This window comes from Sphaeramia orbicularis, chromosome 13, assembly GCF_902148855.1.
Source record: "Sphaeramia orbicularis chromosome 13, fSphaOr1.1, whole genome shotgun sequence".
NCBI lineage: Eukaryota > Metazoa > Chordata > Actinopteri > Kurtiformes > Apogonidae > Sphaeramia > Sphaeramia orbicularis.
The window spans coordinates 31,521,544-31,537,999 of record NC_043969.1 but is presented as its reverse complement, the minus strand read 5'-3'; the positions used below and the strand labels follow the sequence as shown (position 1 = coordinate 31,537,999).

At 37.2% G+C, this 16,456-nt stretch overlaps 1 protein-coding gene across 2 annotated transcripts in view; it reads left to right on the top strand.

The window, feature by feature from the left end:
* The window catches only part of lrfn1 (leucine rich repeat and fibronectin type III domain containing 1), a 136,561-nt gene that overhangs the window by 45,510 nt on the left and 74,595 nt on the right, over positions 1 to 16,456 (top strand). Inside the window, exon 2 of one of the 2 annotated variants that reach the window (XM_030152904.1) lies at positions 10,818 to 10,869. The exons of the other annotated variant lie outside the window; for it this stretch is intronic. The gene's annotated coding sequence lies outside the window, so the exon portion shown is untranslated. The remainder of the gene's footprint in view (positions 1 to 10,817; positions 10,870 to 16,456) is intronic. 2 annotated transcript variants of the gene reach the window in all.

The window sequence follows — 16,456 nt, the reverse complement described above, 5'->3', positions numbered from 1 at the left end:
ACCATTGTTGATTTTTCAGACATGGTATACAAATGTGCTTAGATTAAAAAAAAATTAATTAAATAAATAAATAAATATAAATATAAATAAATAAATATATATATATATATACACACACACACACACATACATATATATACATATATCACTACTTTATTTTTATTAGTCATACTTTATAAAGGTATAAATTATGACAAAGCTTTTATTATCAGGTAATTTATTCATATGTTTTAAATGACTTATATTATATTTAAAGCATATGTGAATCATTTAATGGGCACCACTTCCAAACCTCTTTTAATAAATCTTTTTAATTTTACCTCTCTGTGCCCTGTGCAGAGGAGCTCCAAACACACTCCGAGGGCATGACATTTTGATTGACATTTCTCAGCAATTTTTTTTAGCAAACAGTCCATCTCAGTCTAGATGTATTTCATTATGGGCTCACTAACCTTCACTGGCCCTCCTCGGAATCCAGTGGATGTTGTTTTAGAACATTTGGTTAGTAATGTCATAAACTTATGCAGAGGCGTGTCTATGTCTCTCTCTTTACCTTTCCTTTCACTTCATTTTTATTAAGAATGAGTGTCCTAAACTGGATGCTGCGTCACGTTTTCTGGGGTATTAAAATAAAAAAAAAACAAAAAACATATATATATATATATATATATATATATATATATATATATATATATATATATATATATATATATATATATATATATATATATATATATAATATGATTTTGCCTTCCAAGAAAATAATGGAATATAGTGGTATAGATTTTTCAAAAGAATTTCAGAGTGTTTAAACATGGTTCCTTGAAGTCTTCAAAGAATAATCCTAAATAACAGATGGCAGGTTTGTTTATATGCAGTACCAGAAAAACAGAAGTGCTGTCAAAAAACAAATCACTTATTAGTTATTGGTTGTGTCTTTTCATGAAACCATGGGAGTAAACAGTGAGTTTTTGTGACCGTTGTATCAGAGCTTTTTCCAGTTTATCTTAATGGAAATCTTCAGTTTTATTTTGCAGTGGGTACCAGGTGCTCAAGTCTGTACTGAACCCAACATAAGACGAATAGCACAGAAATTATACTGTATAAGACATATAGAGAAGGAGGAGGGATTTGAAGATGCTTTAACATGATAAAAGCAACGCACAGGGACTCCATATGCCTTGTATGCCCATCATGCTCACCACACATTCCTTATCTGCAATGCCTTTTTATCCTGATCACTTTGAACCTGATTCATGTTCATGGCACATCTGCAGTGACATGAAGAAAAGGTCCACAGTGAGGCACAAAATGGATTGGGCATCCATGGTGGCTAATTCTAATTCAAGGAATTGAGAGAGCTGTGTTAAGGATGTTAAGCATTAAAGAGTTGTCTTTTTCATGGGATTATCTGCGAAGGAGGAAGTCAGTATTCAGACGGAGCTGACTGGCACGGCAAGATCAGCCTCCATCCAAGTAGAACACTTCTTCAGGCATGCAAAACATGGAGACTTAAGTCACATAATCCCTTTCAATATCAGCTGGGATGTCAATACTCTGACATGAATGGATAGGATACGACGGTTTTGCAGGCTTACTGTTGTTTCCGATCACAGTATTTGCAGTGGTAGCTGGCAGTTTGCTATTATTAGCCACTACAGTGATATAAATGTTACCTCAGATCCACTGACACTATGATGACAAACCATATCCAAACCATGGGTGAAATGCTGTCCTGTCTAATAAAATATTGCCAAGAGAGCTCCAGGCAGCATTTTATTCCTTGTACCCCAACATTGTGGCATTTATGGAGCCTGCAGATACTGAAGTAAATAATTGGACACACAAACCTCAAAACGCTCAAGCTCATCTCAGGGGCTAAACAAACAATAGCGTCTCTGCACATTCTGTACAGGGGTTTAAATGAGACTGTAACTGTGGATCATAATTGGGCTTTTCTGGTGGTTTCATGGAAGCACCCTTCTGTCAGCATGACTAAGCAAGGCTGTCCAAGTCCAGTTAACCATGACTGTGTGAGGCGAGCTCTAAAAACAATCGCTTTTCAGAGGAAGGAGGTTCGGGCCAATTGTTGACATTATACATTCAGATGTTGCTTATGTTGAAAATGGCATTGTCTTACTTCTTTATCTTGCTGTCAAGTGTCTTAAATCCTCATCTTAATATATTGGACTTGACATGTGGTGTTGTATACAATGCAATTCATGATGTCTTATTATAAACTACAGTATTTGCTGTTGCTGTGGTTCCCGCTGCAGTCCAGTTTCTCTGTGGAACTCATTAAAGTTTCACTGAATCTCATCTCATCTCATCTTACCTTAGCTTATCGTGGGTATTTTCATTGCGTTGCAGAACTTGGATTTATAATGATTGCATTAATCATTTAAAGGATTTAAAAGCTGAAATGTGTGAAATGTAGAAGATTTTCAATGTGTAAGTCATATCTACTGATTCTTTTTCTATATAAGCGTATATAATATTGATCTTCAACATGAAACAGATGCGTGCGGCAATTGACAGAAAAAAATGCAGCAGGGTTTTGCCACAGCCCATGAAAGTGGAGATGAGGTTAAACTTTTGCATTAAACTATAAATATACTGCAGTAATAACCTGAATCTGAGTGAGTCTTCTGGATTAAAAAGCAGAAACTAAAGTGTATGAATGACAGAGTAAAGGAAGTATTCACACTTTAATACTGTACTTATATTCAACTCCTTGGATAATAATTTGCCATTTGGAGATGATGCGCTGTGTTTCATATATAGAAAATTGGAGCAGTATTATCTTTGACACCTCTAGATGGATGGTAATAAGCTGTGGGCTGATAAATGACATATTTGGGTTTAAATTGAACCTCAAATGGATTTAACTTTTCTTCCTCAGCAGACCTAAAAAGATACCAGACTCTTGACAGTACTATATGCTATTTCTCCTCGAATTAGGGTTGTTTCTGAATTGGAAAATCCAACATTTGATCAGTGCAATGATTACCCTTCTTGAAGTTCCACTGTCTCCCCGGCACGATCAAGACAATAGAGCTCCTTATTAGTAATAATCATCATGATATTCAAGCTGTTAAATGATTTTCGTCTCATATTGCAAATGTGGAAATGAGATTTAGATACTAATGTGTGGGTTATACTCTGAGTCCTTATCAATTCTATTCACTAAAATCAATATGACCATGAAAGACATCGCAGTATTCACCAGTAATTCATGCTTTATCATGCATTAATAAGTAACTGGTTTAGGAACGAGTGGATTAGCCGAGAGACAGAACAGCAGAGACAGACTGAATGTGATGTTGCAAACGTTGCACTGTGAAAGTGGGTAGCCAAAAGTTGCTGCATTAAAGCAAACCTATCCTTCTTGCTGTGTGTGTGTCTCTCATAGCTACTGATTATTTATGTGGTACTGGTAAATGTGCTGAGCATGGCTAGAGTATAAATAGCAGTATGGACATCATCAGAGACATTAGGCTCACATGAGGGGGGGTTTACTATCAGAGCATCGGATCATGGGCAACACACACACCGTCCTCCCTGACTCATCGAGAACTGAGGGAAACTCTGATCTTTCAGTTTCTTGTAATGCTCAGCTTGGAGACTCATGAGTAACCTGACTGACCTCTGTGGTCACCGGTGCACAGCTGTTGTTGTGCTTATTGCATAAGTATTCATATGAGGTGACTAAGTGCATTATTTACTTACCATGTTGCCCTAGGTTCACTGACTTATATATGTGAGGCAAGGCTCAGGATTACACTGACACCGACTTGGGTTTAGCATTTTTTTAAATAAAAATAGCTGCATAACTAGAGCAATTATTAGAGCGGATATTATTTGACGTGATTCTCTCAGGCAACTTGTATTATGGCTGTGTGTCACCCCGGTCACTGTCTACTTCACAAAGAGCTTCCCTTTTAAACAAAAGAGTCACAACATCGTCGTCACGTTAAACACTATAGGAAAAACATTAGCGCGATCTTTTCCTCGTCATTTTACACCTCTGCCGTCGCCATTATCCCTCTGTACTAATGTGTTCCACCTCTCTGCAGTCCACAGTACAGGCCTCTTCTTTGCCTTAGGTTGTTACCTTTGTCTGGAGCTTTCATCTCTGGAGGTCACACCAGCCGCCCTGGAGGTACCAGTAATGGTCAGTGTGCCAACTGTGTGGGTTTGCTAAGAGAACCATATGCTGTCTGTTAAATCACACTTAGAGGAACCAGTGTAGGGCAGTTTATATAGGGTGAAAAAAAAAAAGAAAGATTTAACGTGCACCACAAAGGCAACTCTGCTGTGAATCTACCAGTTAAACACACAGCATATTAGAGCGGCTGTTTTTTTGCTTCCTTCCCTTTTTCACCCTGTCACTTCTTGTTTGGTATTCTACGATGATTGCTTCAAGGGAGGGGGGATTTAGCAGGCTGAAAAACCTTACTTAGAACACACAGACATAGCTCTTGCCCCAACACTAAATTCAATTCTAATGCTTAAGTTCACCATACCCGAGTTTTAATATATGTTTCGTTATTTGTTTTTTATTGAAGGTGTTATAATAGCACCATGGGTCCTGGCCTCAAAATGTTTATTTTAGCCTTGTGGCGAGTCTAGGAGAGTAATAGAGAAGTGGATGTGCTGTGTGCCAAGCGTTTTCACACATGGCTTAGATGCTGCTATAGAAAGGCCCTGTAGCAGGTTCTTTTTCACTCTTCATTAGGAATTCTAGAGGGTGTTTCGACTGTGAGGTGATAATGTTTCTATGGACATCGCTGGCCTGCAGTCACACAGCAAAATCTTAACAGCTCCTGCAAAATACAAGCAGTATCATGTTTCAGTTTTTAGTATTAAATCGTTTGTTAAACTTAGCAAAATTTGTGAAGAAACATCAAATATAAATGTCCATTTTGTCGCTATGTGGAGACATAATCCAAGCTTACAGTTATCCAAACGCCTGCCTCGCCCTGTGTGTACCGAAGCTCTGAGGTCCTGAACGCTGAACAAATAGCTGTTTGTCCTTGAGGATGGCTGCAAATGAGAAGCCCTGGCTGCCGCACTGGGTTTTGAAAGACAGGGAAAAACAAAACCATTTTCATTACAGCCGCAGTTTAATATCTAATCAAATCATCGATCATATGTAGCCCATCAGTCTTCTATGTAGTATGATTACATGTCTCTTTCTGTCTGTGTGGATTAGACTGAATGTCAAGCCTTTTGTTCAACAACACTAGCATTTGAAAACCTGTGAGTGCTCTAATTTACTAATTCTGGTGCAGAAATGCAGACATGACTGCAGGCAGTATCTGAGCCTAATGACATTTGATCTCTGATGGATGTTTTGAAGCGGAGCTGATTTTGTTTTCAACGTTGCCACCCTATTTTCAAGTCATACTTTTCAAATACCTGTGTGTTTAATTAGAGCTATAACAATAGTAATTAAATTGTACGCCGGGATATTTTCTCCTGAACCTATGTGTGTGTGTGCAGTGTGCTGTATGTGTTTGATCTGTATGTGAGTGGGTGTTTGATGAAGAGATGGAGAGGCAGTTAGCATGCCATCACAGTATGTAGGATTATAGCTCAAGCTGCTGCATGACTTGCTCAGTTCGAGTGCGTGTGCTGTGTGTATTAATCAATTCCTCGGCAGTAGATGCTTCAGAGAACATGAACATAGGATGGACATCTCAGTGAAGTACAGCATGCGTGAAATTGTACTTCTCACATCACTGTCTTGGGTCAGTCGGGAAGCTGGCCACTGGACGTTACATAATGACATTTGGAAATAGAAAAATCAAGATGTATTTAAGATTTCTCAAAAAGCCACACTAAGGAATAGGTCACTGCATCAAAGGCTTAAAAAGCCTAAAAGATTTAAGATCCAAATGCTGCTTTGAATAGTCACCGGCATTATCTGAGAGAGTTTTTTTCACAATTAGAAAGTGCAAAGGTGTTTAGAGAAAAAGAGACCTCTCTGTTTTTTTTATCTAAGGGGTGACTGCTGCCTTTAAACAGCCTTTAAAGGTCGCTCTTAATGGCAGGGTCTTTTGCGGAGGCCTGCTTTGTTTACTCTCAGAGTTTGGGTTTGGTAAATATGTCTGGCTTGGACAAACTGCTTAACTTGGCCCGATTTAAAGAGGAGAAAAAAAAGAAAAAAGCCACCGCTGAGATGCTAATCAAGATTGCTACATTGGCAATTAAATTTGACAGAGGAGAATCAGAGCTATTCCTCTGTTTTCATTATTTCCGAAAAAGGGGGAAAAAGTGTAAAATGGTCCTTTTTTCTTCATCTACAAAAGCTTCAATTAACTGTGATAGCTCTATGTGCGCCGCTTAGGTGTTCACAGGGGATGGAGAGGGGAATTGTGCCTACCTCGAATTGTTTTGGTCTATATACAGTATTGCAGCAGTTTAAATGAGTTCCAAGAAGAAGTTTTTTCATGTCATCTGAAAACTATTTATATCTAACCTGTTTTGTCTGGTTCATCCCAGTCCTGGGGTGCTTAGCTAAGGAAGGAGAAAATGCCAGCGTTCAAAAACTACTGCGCTGTTCTGTGTTAGAAGACTGTAAATTAAGTGTCTTTGCATCACAGATGGTTAGTTGGAAGGAAAAAAAACTCTTGAAAATCCGACCTTTCCTTTCAGGAAACTATCACAGGCATAGCGTGCTATTTTCAGATGCTGCAGATGATGTGGTTAATACATTAAAATGATGATAACAGTTTAATCTGCAGTGATGTTAATATTTTGTACCTATTTATTATGAATATATTTGTACTTGTGTGCTAAAATGTAGCTTAATAGTCACCTGGGATCTAGAGGAGATAAGGAAGGAGTTGTTTTGGGAGGAACGGATTATTTTTTATCTATTTTGTTTCATTTTTAGTATGTTTGAGTTACTGAATTTGGATTCATGGGTGTGAAATGTTGCTAAAACAGTAATTAAGAGTATTTTTTGAGTCAGTATTATTAATAACAAATCAACTTAACTTCTTCCAAAGACTAGAACAGTTCCAAAATAAAGTGTTTATAACATAATGAGCAGTTTGCTTTAATATTCTTTGTAAGTTTTCCTATATAATGGCCTGATGGGTTCTGTCCAAGTATATTTCCAGTTTAGATCTTTAGCCAAGCTGTGCCAGTTAGTAATGACACACAGAACAGGGACTACATCACTCTTAGATAATGTCCTTATACCTCTGTTTACTCCTTAGTGTTAGTGTTCTGCGGGGAACATGAATAGACATCACAGTGAAGTGCACCATGCGTGAATGACACTGGAATAAACTTCTCAAAGAATGATGGGTCACAGTGCTGTCCAGAGAATTAATTTACTGTCATAGAGACTAAGACGGTCAATGTCACATGAGGTCACTGTATTATACAGTATATATTAGGTAGGTCACTATATTTTTGTACACATTCCCACATAGGGATTTGCAATATGGTCACTTCTGTCAAATGTTGCTACCTCCAACTGTTCACAAATCTCTAATTAGTGTCCTAATGAAAATGTACAACTTTCTAACAAGTGTTGTAGTCATTGGATTTCTGTTATTTCTGAATGCAGTTGTGACATTATGCCAATGTTGGGGGACTTTATAGATTTGTTTACTTCAGATCCTCCAATAAATGATACTAACTGTCTACACTGTAGGCAGGGAGATAATAAGAGAAAGAAAGATGACAGAATGTGTCATTTATGACTTAATTTTACTTATTTACTGAAGTGTTCACTAAAGTAACAGTTTTATCATAATTTTTTTTTGTTTTAACTATTTTTATTGGGTTTTCTATTAATTATATACATATTGTTTGTGGCATACATTGCAGGTGAGCATATGCAAAGCACAAAACTGACAGTATAGAAGTGAAGCAGTATTTTAGTTACAACAATCAAGGTTTCCATTCCCTTCTCAGGCCCACCCCAGCCCTCAATTCGGCCCTCAAATGCAAATGTTACATGTGTGGTTGTACAGTGCATATGGTCATCTTAGCCATGAGAGATGCCAATTAAGAACATACATGTCTTGATTGGATAATATTTCATGTTACTTTCAAAGTTAAGGTGCTGACATAATTGAAAACATACATAAGACAAACAAGGGAAATATAATTTTAAAAAAAGAAAAAAAGGGGGTGGGGTGGCCTCTACTCTACTGTATCAGCTGTAGGGTGTATCTTATTTTTTCAAGTTTTAGAAAGTGCATGATATCTCTGATCCATCTAGTGATACCATACCTTTTTTTTCCCCCTTTTTTATCTATAGAGTTTATTGCAATTAGTGCTGTCAAACAATTAAAAGTTTAATCAGATTAATCACAGGGTTGCTGTGAATTAATTTTGATTAATCATGATTAAATGTCATTAATTTTTAATCTATTTTAATCGCGTTTCATTTTACATGAACAAACAGACTCAAGAAACAAGGGAGTATATATGCACTTAGCTTATTTCTTAAACACCTTCAACAGTTTCAACAAAACAACTTGAAACAGCTGTTACGTCTTGGGTTTTTTGTCCTCATATTTCCATCCAGAAGGCCAACGTGCTCTTTAGTGTCTTCCATATTTATGGGTTGGTTCTGCTGCCTGTCACTACCAGATCAACTGCCCATTTGTTCATGCATGACAGTAACTATACTTGGACAAACTGCCCGAAATGCATTGGCAGAGATGTTCATAGTCATGATGGGTTAGTCAGATGGGCTAATTGTTTTAAAATTTTTTATCAGATTAATCATGATGATGGATTATTCGGCGTTAATACATTAATTTTGACAGCCCTATTTACAATTCATAAAATATATTGTATGTAATGGTGTTTGCTTGGGCCAGTTGGAGGCACGGTACATATGATCAGGATGGTACCACTACATTTTGAGGCAGAAAATACATAATTATAGAGACATAAATCTTGTGGTAGAGAGGCATGACAGACTACAAGTTACTTTTCAGTGCTTTACATTTGGTGACATTTGTGATATGTATGAGCCAACAATATTCAAGAAGTAGAATGTAATCAATGGCATCTGAGGAGTCGTGTGTGTGTGTGATACGGGCTTGTCTCGTATGCAGAAAGACGTGGACATGAGGTAAAAGTAACAACTGCTACGGAGCATAACATGATACAAGTGACAGAACTTGTAATGGAAAGCCAAGATGTGTCCAACGTGCTGCTTTTTTCTTTGTGTTGGGATGTCATGAGGCATCCCAGATGTCACGCATATGTCACGCCACATAAGATAAAACGCACAAGTGTCAGGACTTTAAATGCACATGAGACGACCAATCGAGATGGGCTTTTTTTTTTTTTTTTTTTTTTTTTTGTCATATTGCTGCAGGGCTTGGACAGTGACGGCATGAAAAGGAGAGGACTTCACAGAGAGCTGGTGAAGATGAGAAAATGTCATACAATGCAATGTTTATAGCAAACTTCAAAGATTTTATTGATGATCTCATAAAGGACAGCAGTGCAAAGTCCAAGCAACTTTAGCTGTTTTTTTTGTTTTTTTTCAATGTTTTAGGTCCTACCACAAGCTAACTATTGATTTTTTAATGCTAATTTAGTACAAAAGAAGATGATTTAGTCATTTTCTTTTATTTAATTCATGGTTAGTTTATCCTTGATGGCGCTGGCTGCTATCAATGAAAAGAAACTCCTCAGCAAGATCTAAACATTAAAAAGCCTGAAAAGGTTTTATACTGTTGGCCTTCATGAGACTGTGAATAAAACTCTTATTCTTGAGGACTCTTATATATTTTTTCTCATCTTCGCCGTCTACTTTGTCTATTACTTATTGCAGTGTCATGAAAGGGAATCAGAACCTGAATGGTGGTCAGATTGTTTGCGTTCTAGGTGCTGATTGGCTCTTGCCTCCTTGTGTTTAGTCTGAATTAGTCTAATATTATTGGGAAATTAGATAGAAACAACCTGCATTTCATGGTCATCCAGCCAATTATTCACAGAATTAAAGATATCATTTTTACAGTATTACCTAAGAACAAAAGGGAACATTTAGACATAAAAAACGCTTAATTTCATCATTATAATAATAATGTAATCACCATTTTTACTTACAAAAATGTTCACTGGATATTACTGGACTTATTAAAAGGTTATTATTACATTACTAAAGCATATTATCATGTTATTAGCTGTAATGCAACATCATTTTAATGCTGGATGATTCCCAAATGTGACAGAAACAACCCTGGGGGATTGTCTGTGTGTGTATTGTTAAGACACTATTACATAATTAGATTCTATAATAATATATCTTAACTATTATAATATATGACATTTCTGATCATATGCGTATATGTGCTACATATTATTCTCACTATACAGAACAAAGAAAACACATCACATGCAGGCAACTCAAGCCATACACATAATACATGCAATCCATTTTAATATCTATTAAAAAAGGGACATATAATGACAATTTCAATGTACGGTGTATGGTTAATTATCATAAAAAAAAAACATCATCATTGTCATGAAAATAGTTTTTTTTATAAAAGAAGTCATCTTCAAAGAAGGTGTGAGGTAATTTTATATTTCTGCTTGAATTTGCCTCGTTTTAAATTACATCTTCAACAGAGGCTCTGAGCAGAAAATGATGATCCCACCACTAGAGAAATATCAAATCATTTGTATTGAGTCTAGGAATGTATAAAAAGGTTCAGCTATAAATTGAACCTTTTTATGATTCTGACACTATTACAACTGGTGGCGGATGGCTCCCAATGTTATTTGTGCTTGCACATTAAGGTGTGACCGTTTATTTCTCTCTGCAGACTGCTTTGAAGTGAACCCTGTGAGGAGCATCCAAAACGACAGGATATTCTGGTGAGTGCCCAAATTGAAATTAAAACCCTCTTTACATTTACATAATATGTGAGTCACATAGCACATCCAGACGGTGACAGGGCAAAGGGAGAGTTCAGGAAGACGATACACAGATTGGATCAATCACCGATTTTTTTCCCCCTGAGGCCACAGTTGGCATGCATACTGTCACTACATTAACCACATAAATTCTAAATTTTTATCAATGCATTTTCCTTCTTCACCCACATGTCTCCTCAAATGAAAACATATAGGAACTGTGATATCTGATATCTCTTTGTTCCGCCCCTTTTTGTCACATGCAGATTGAACCACATGTTCACATAGAGAGAGGCAGAGAGGGAGAGCCTGTGTTCAGTGACACTGTTAGCTATCCTCTCACATAGGCAGGGTTGGGCTGGCGCCACGGCTGTTTGCCTCATAGCCTGCGCAATGGGAGTCGGCTCCATTATCAGAGCTGCTGCTTCGCCACCCTGCAGCAAACCCAGCATCCTCTGCTCCTGCAGATTTAATTTCTTATCTCAATAGGGAAAACAGCCCCTCTGATGAACAGAAGAAAACACCCAGGGCTGCTCTGAACATGGACACAGAATACATACAATTGATCATTTGATAAACTTATGAGCATGCATAGCTCTGATATTCCTCAAAGGAATTTATGTTTGGTCATAGAGAATTTGCTTTATAACTGTAAATAATGACTCAGGGAGGGGAAGTTCTTCTGACTATTAATCCAGAGCTGAAGCAATTATTTATGGAGCTGCCATCAAGGACATATCAAACATTAAAGAGAATCCCTATTAGGTGAATGTCTGTAATGTTCTGCTGTTGTGTGCTCCACATTCTCTGACAAACTGAGGCCCAGTTTACACAACAATGCTCTCGGGTGAAAACAACAAAATATTTTAGCAGATGTGCCTTTTGTTTAGACGGCAGCGGCAATATTTGGGGGTAGAAAATGCAAAAAAGTGAAACCACCTTTCAGAGTGGAAATCTTCAGAACACTCCACTCTCATGTCACCGTCTAAAGGGAGCTGCGGGTTAGGGTCAGAGTTGCTGTATGCACCAGTACAGGAAAACAGCAACATAGAGCAGGTTGTCCAATAACCAAAGGGTTGATGGTTCAAATCCCTCTCAGTTGTAGTCATGTGACGTTGTGCCCATGGGCAAGATACTTCACCCACCATCCAGTGTCACTCACACTGATGTATGAATGTTCGGTGGTGGTTGGAGAGGCCGTTTGGCATGAACTGGCAGCCATGCCCCAGTGCAGCTGTGGCTACAAACATAGTTTACCACCACCAGAGTGTGAATGTGAGCGCGAATGAATAATGGATCAATAATGTAAAGTGCTATGGATGCCTTGAAAAGCGCTATAGAAATGGAATCCATTATTATTATTATTATTATTATTATTGTTATTGTTATTATGTCAGATTATTTCCTTGTCAAACCGTCAAGTTGCCCTAGCCGCTCTAATTTACATCCAAGAGTCATTTCAGCAAGTATCACAAATTTTTTAGAGATGGTAATGATCTGAACCGAAAACACAAAAGTGGTGTTACGTTCTCACGCTTAAGTAGTAGAGATGTTCTGTTTTCCTGTTTTGTGATTATATTTCGTGCCAGGAGAGAACAGGAAGAGAAGTAGAAAGGTTCTATGCAGGTGCTTGGTCTTGGTGGTGGTGATGCCACCTAGCCACCTGGTGTGCATACTACATCGATAAAAAGGAAGTTTCACACACTTCTGCGTGTCCGTCTGCATGCAGATTTTTTCCCCCAAAACACACATCTAAACGCAGAATTAAGCATGAGAACGCAACGCCACTTTTGTGTTTTCGGTTCTGATCATTCCCATCTGAAAGTGACCAGAGTCCCGTCCCTGGTAGTATTTGCAGATAGATCAAGGCGGCTCTTCATCAGCTATACTCTCACGTGACATAAACTCAGCTTGAACCGAGCCACATGTTCTTTTTGTTAAGTCTTGCAGGAGCACATTATCACCTCTTAGAGAATGGAGCAGCTGGATATCTTTAATGACACATTTTCATAAATGCCTTTGTGAGGGAAAACTCACAAGCTTCTTACTGTGATGTTACTTTGGGCTTTGTGCCCATTGTTTTCTCATTTCCTACATCTTTGACAACCCACAAAAGTTCTCTCGCTCCATTTGAAGTAAGTAGTCAGAGCGTGTAATGGAACTAAAGGATCTGACTTGTTGTGGCTTTTCCAGCCCTTTACTAACAGCTTCATCAATGTCATGGAAAGCCACTACACTGGTAATTGTGTGCCAACTTTCTCAGGCTCTAAAACAAAAGTTATTATGTGAGCCACAGAGAAGTTATACAACATGATGTTACCTGGGTAAATTATAGCTTTCTTATGTTACCACTTATTTGAGTTCTGACCTGTCAAGAGTAATTAACTACTTATTAACTTAAAGGTCAGAAATTTGTGGTCTCTCATAAAGAAAACAAATGCTATAATGATAAGTTAAGAGATGCATTCAGCAATAACATGCTATCTTCTTTTCTTTAAAGGAAATATATACATATATTTATATATTTTTAGTGTCTGTGCCACTGCCTTTAACCCTTTATTGGTCACCCATAGAAGTACTCTGAAATGAAAAGTTTCAACCTTAGTGTGTTATTGGAGGACATAACAAGACTTTATTACTTTTGTGAAATTTGTCAACATATTGTATTATCATGTGAAAATCAAGGGCAGTGAAGTTACCATATTTGGTCCCTTACCTATAAGTGAAAAAAAAAAAAAAAATACAAAAAGTAAATATAAAAACATACAAGAAAAACACATGTAAGGTGAAAAGAACATGTATTTTAGAACATTAGAACATCACTTTTAGAACATTTCAACAGCATAAGTGCTGATCCAGACCCCTGTCCACATCCACATTCTCCCTTTGAACATCATTCCTTACATTAGTACCATTACTTCATGGTACCTAACAAAGCTGGTACACTCACTGTTCATGCAGAGGTGGACCTTACAGACCCTGTAGACCACATTGGACCTGAGATTGTTGACTCACTGTCCTCACTGTAACTGTTGCTGTCACTGTAATGTATTTTGGAAATTACCAAAAATAGTCACTTGCCCGATAAAGGGTAAAATACAGCTTATAGTGCGACATTTTGTGTGCATTATCACACATATAGTAAATTGATGTCCACCATATCAGTGTATGTGAGTGACATCAACACAGGTCAGGCTAAACGTTTCAGATATTGAGCCTGATCGTTTTCAGGTGGCTGGGGTTTACATAATGTGACACTGGGAAATGATATTGATTATTCCTGCTTTGAGCTAAGAGTCCTCTGTGATGCTTCTCTGCACAAGGGCAGGGTCTTGCTTTAGTGCTGCTCATTGAAATTGACTGTATCAGCTAATTTGACAACTGGATTAAAATAGAAAGTTAATAATCCTTAGTTTGAGCAAAGTGTTTAAAGGGAAAGTCATTGTGGTCACTATTATTTTCAGCTACAATACATGAAAGAGGAATGCACACTTTTTCGATTTTTAATTAAAAGAGAAGGAAAAATTGTCTGTGAATACTGGATGTGGGTAAATTTATGATTCTCTGTGATTGTCTGAAACGCATCAATTCAAAATATGTATTCTGAGGCAGTTATAGTTTTAATGTTACATTTTAAATTAAATACAAAAGTTGATGAGTGGTCATGGCATTGTTAATTATCATCATTTGTCTTGAGAGGATTTCTTTGGTGGGGAATTGAGTGCAGGAAATGAGTTTGACACCTATGACATTATCCCTTTGACGATACTTTCATTAGTTTTTTCTCCTCGCTAATTTATATAGAGCAACGCTTAATACGACAGAAGCGAGTGCAGAAATAATACAGATTCATTATTTTACACGGATTGTGCATTTGTCATTATTTTAACATGGCCTTCGTAGTCAAATGTGTCAGCTAGAAGTCGTTATTTTTAATGAGAAAAAAATTCGCTAACATAACAACTCTGCACACCTCAGGTCTTTGAGAATAGTACATTAAAGATAGAAATAATGCACAGTTCTCAGCTGGGGTGAAAAAAAGAAGTCATCAAACTTGATAACAAGGATTTTGATTAGATTTCATCCTGATCAGACCGCAAAGGTATAAATCCAGCTGATTTGTTATTTACTTTTACAGTATACAGAGTTGTCTGTTCACTAGTCAACATAAATCAGGTTCATCTGTGTGACCCTTAACTGTGGACAGTCTCAAACAGATTCTGTCAGTGAGAATATGAAAGTAGGGGGGGGGGGGTTAGAAAAGCATTCAGCTATACAAGGTTTGATGGAAAACTAAGATTAGAGTGAAAAACATGAACAAGTAAATAAATAAATATAGTGAAATTTAATTAGCACACATTATTAAGAATGCAGTTAAAATGCTTATTTAACAGTTCTCTTTCCCTTAAGTTTGACAAAGGTTTCATAAGCATTTCCTCAGGTTATGAAACTACCCAGTGGTTTTCTATATAGAGTAAAATCATTACCACACTACTTAATAATAATTAACCAGCCCTAAGCAAAGTTTTAAATAAATGATTGATTTTTACCTGCAGTGCTGCAGATAAATCAGTGTGCGTGTGAGAAAGAATAACTATCATTTTAATATGTATTACTGTTTGTTAAATCCTGCATGTTCTCAGCATGTGCAGTCTTTTCCTGTCGACATGCAATGTATGATGTTCTGCTAATGTTATCATGTGCCAGGAAAAAAGCAGAACCAATTAACATGTGCTTTAAATCTTGCGAAAATGCAAAGCTCTTCGATTAACCATTTTCCTCCATGAAAGCACGTTGAGTGCACCGAAATATCAGTTCACGAAAATATAGATTTTTGAGTCATTTCGAAATTAGACTCTCTTCATGCAAATGGCTGTTTTGATGTCTTTTGTTGGCATCTGCTGCTTTTCTCAAGGCGCTATAATTAAACAGGAGGAGGCCGCAACCCTTCTTTATTCTGTGTCAGTTTGAGAAATGGCTGTTGCGAAACACATTGTGTCAAAGTAATACTACAGTTGAACAACAGCTAGATTGCACATACAATGGAATCCCTTTGTATGAATGTGTATATGAGAGAATTTGTGATTTAGTTTTAGCTTCGATTTCTGCTAAATTCTGTTAAATAGCACTGAATCTCTTTTCTGTGTCATATACAAATGACTATAAATCAGAATGTATGAAGCGACATTACTTTTTGCTCTCCACAAGAAAATTATTGAACTGCTTTGATGTCTCTTCAGAATAATAGCTGAAGTCATGACACCCGCAATTATAGAAAAAAACAAGAGGAAATGAGGGTTAATAGTTGATGCTGAGTTCAGTTTCACAGTGTTAAAGCACCTTCAGCTTCTTTGAGTTGTTTACTGGCATGTTGATAGCTGCACTTGATCAGAAGATAAATAATCTTTTGGAATTACAGAAAAATGCCATATTTCTTATTTACTCTCCTCATGTCACCACCCGGCTTTGCACCCACAGCCCCATCCTGTAATCCAACAACATCCACGGGATAACTCTCATATATCATCCTTAAAGAGCACAGGCTGGG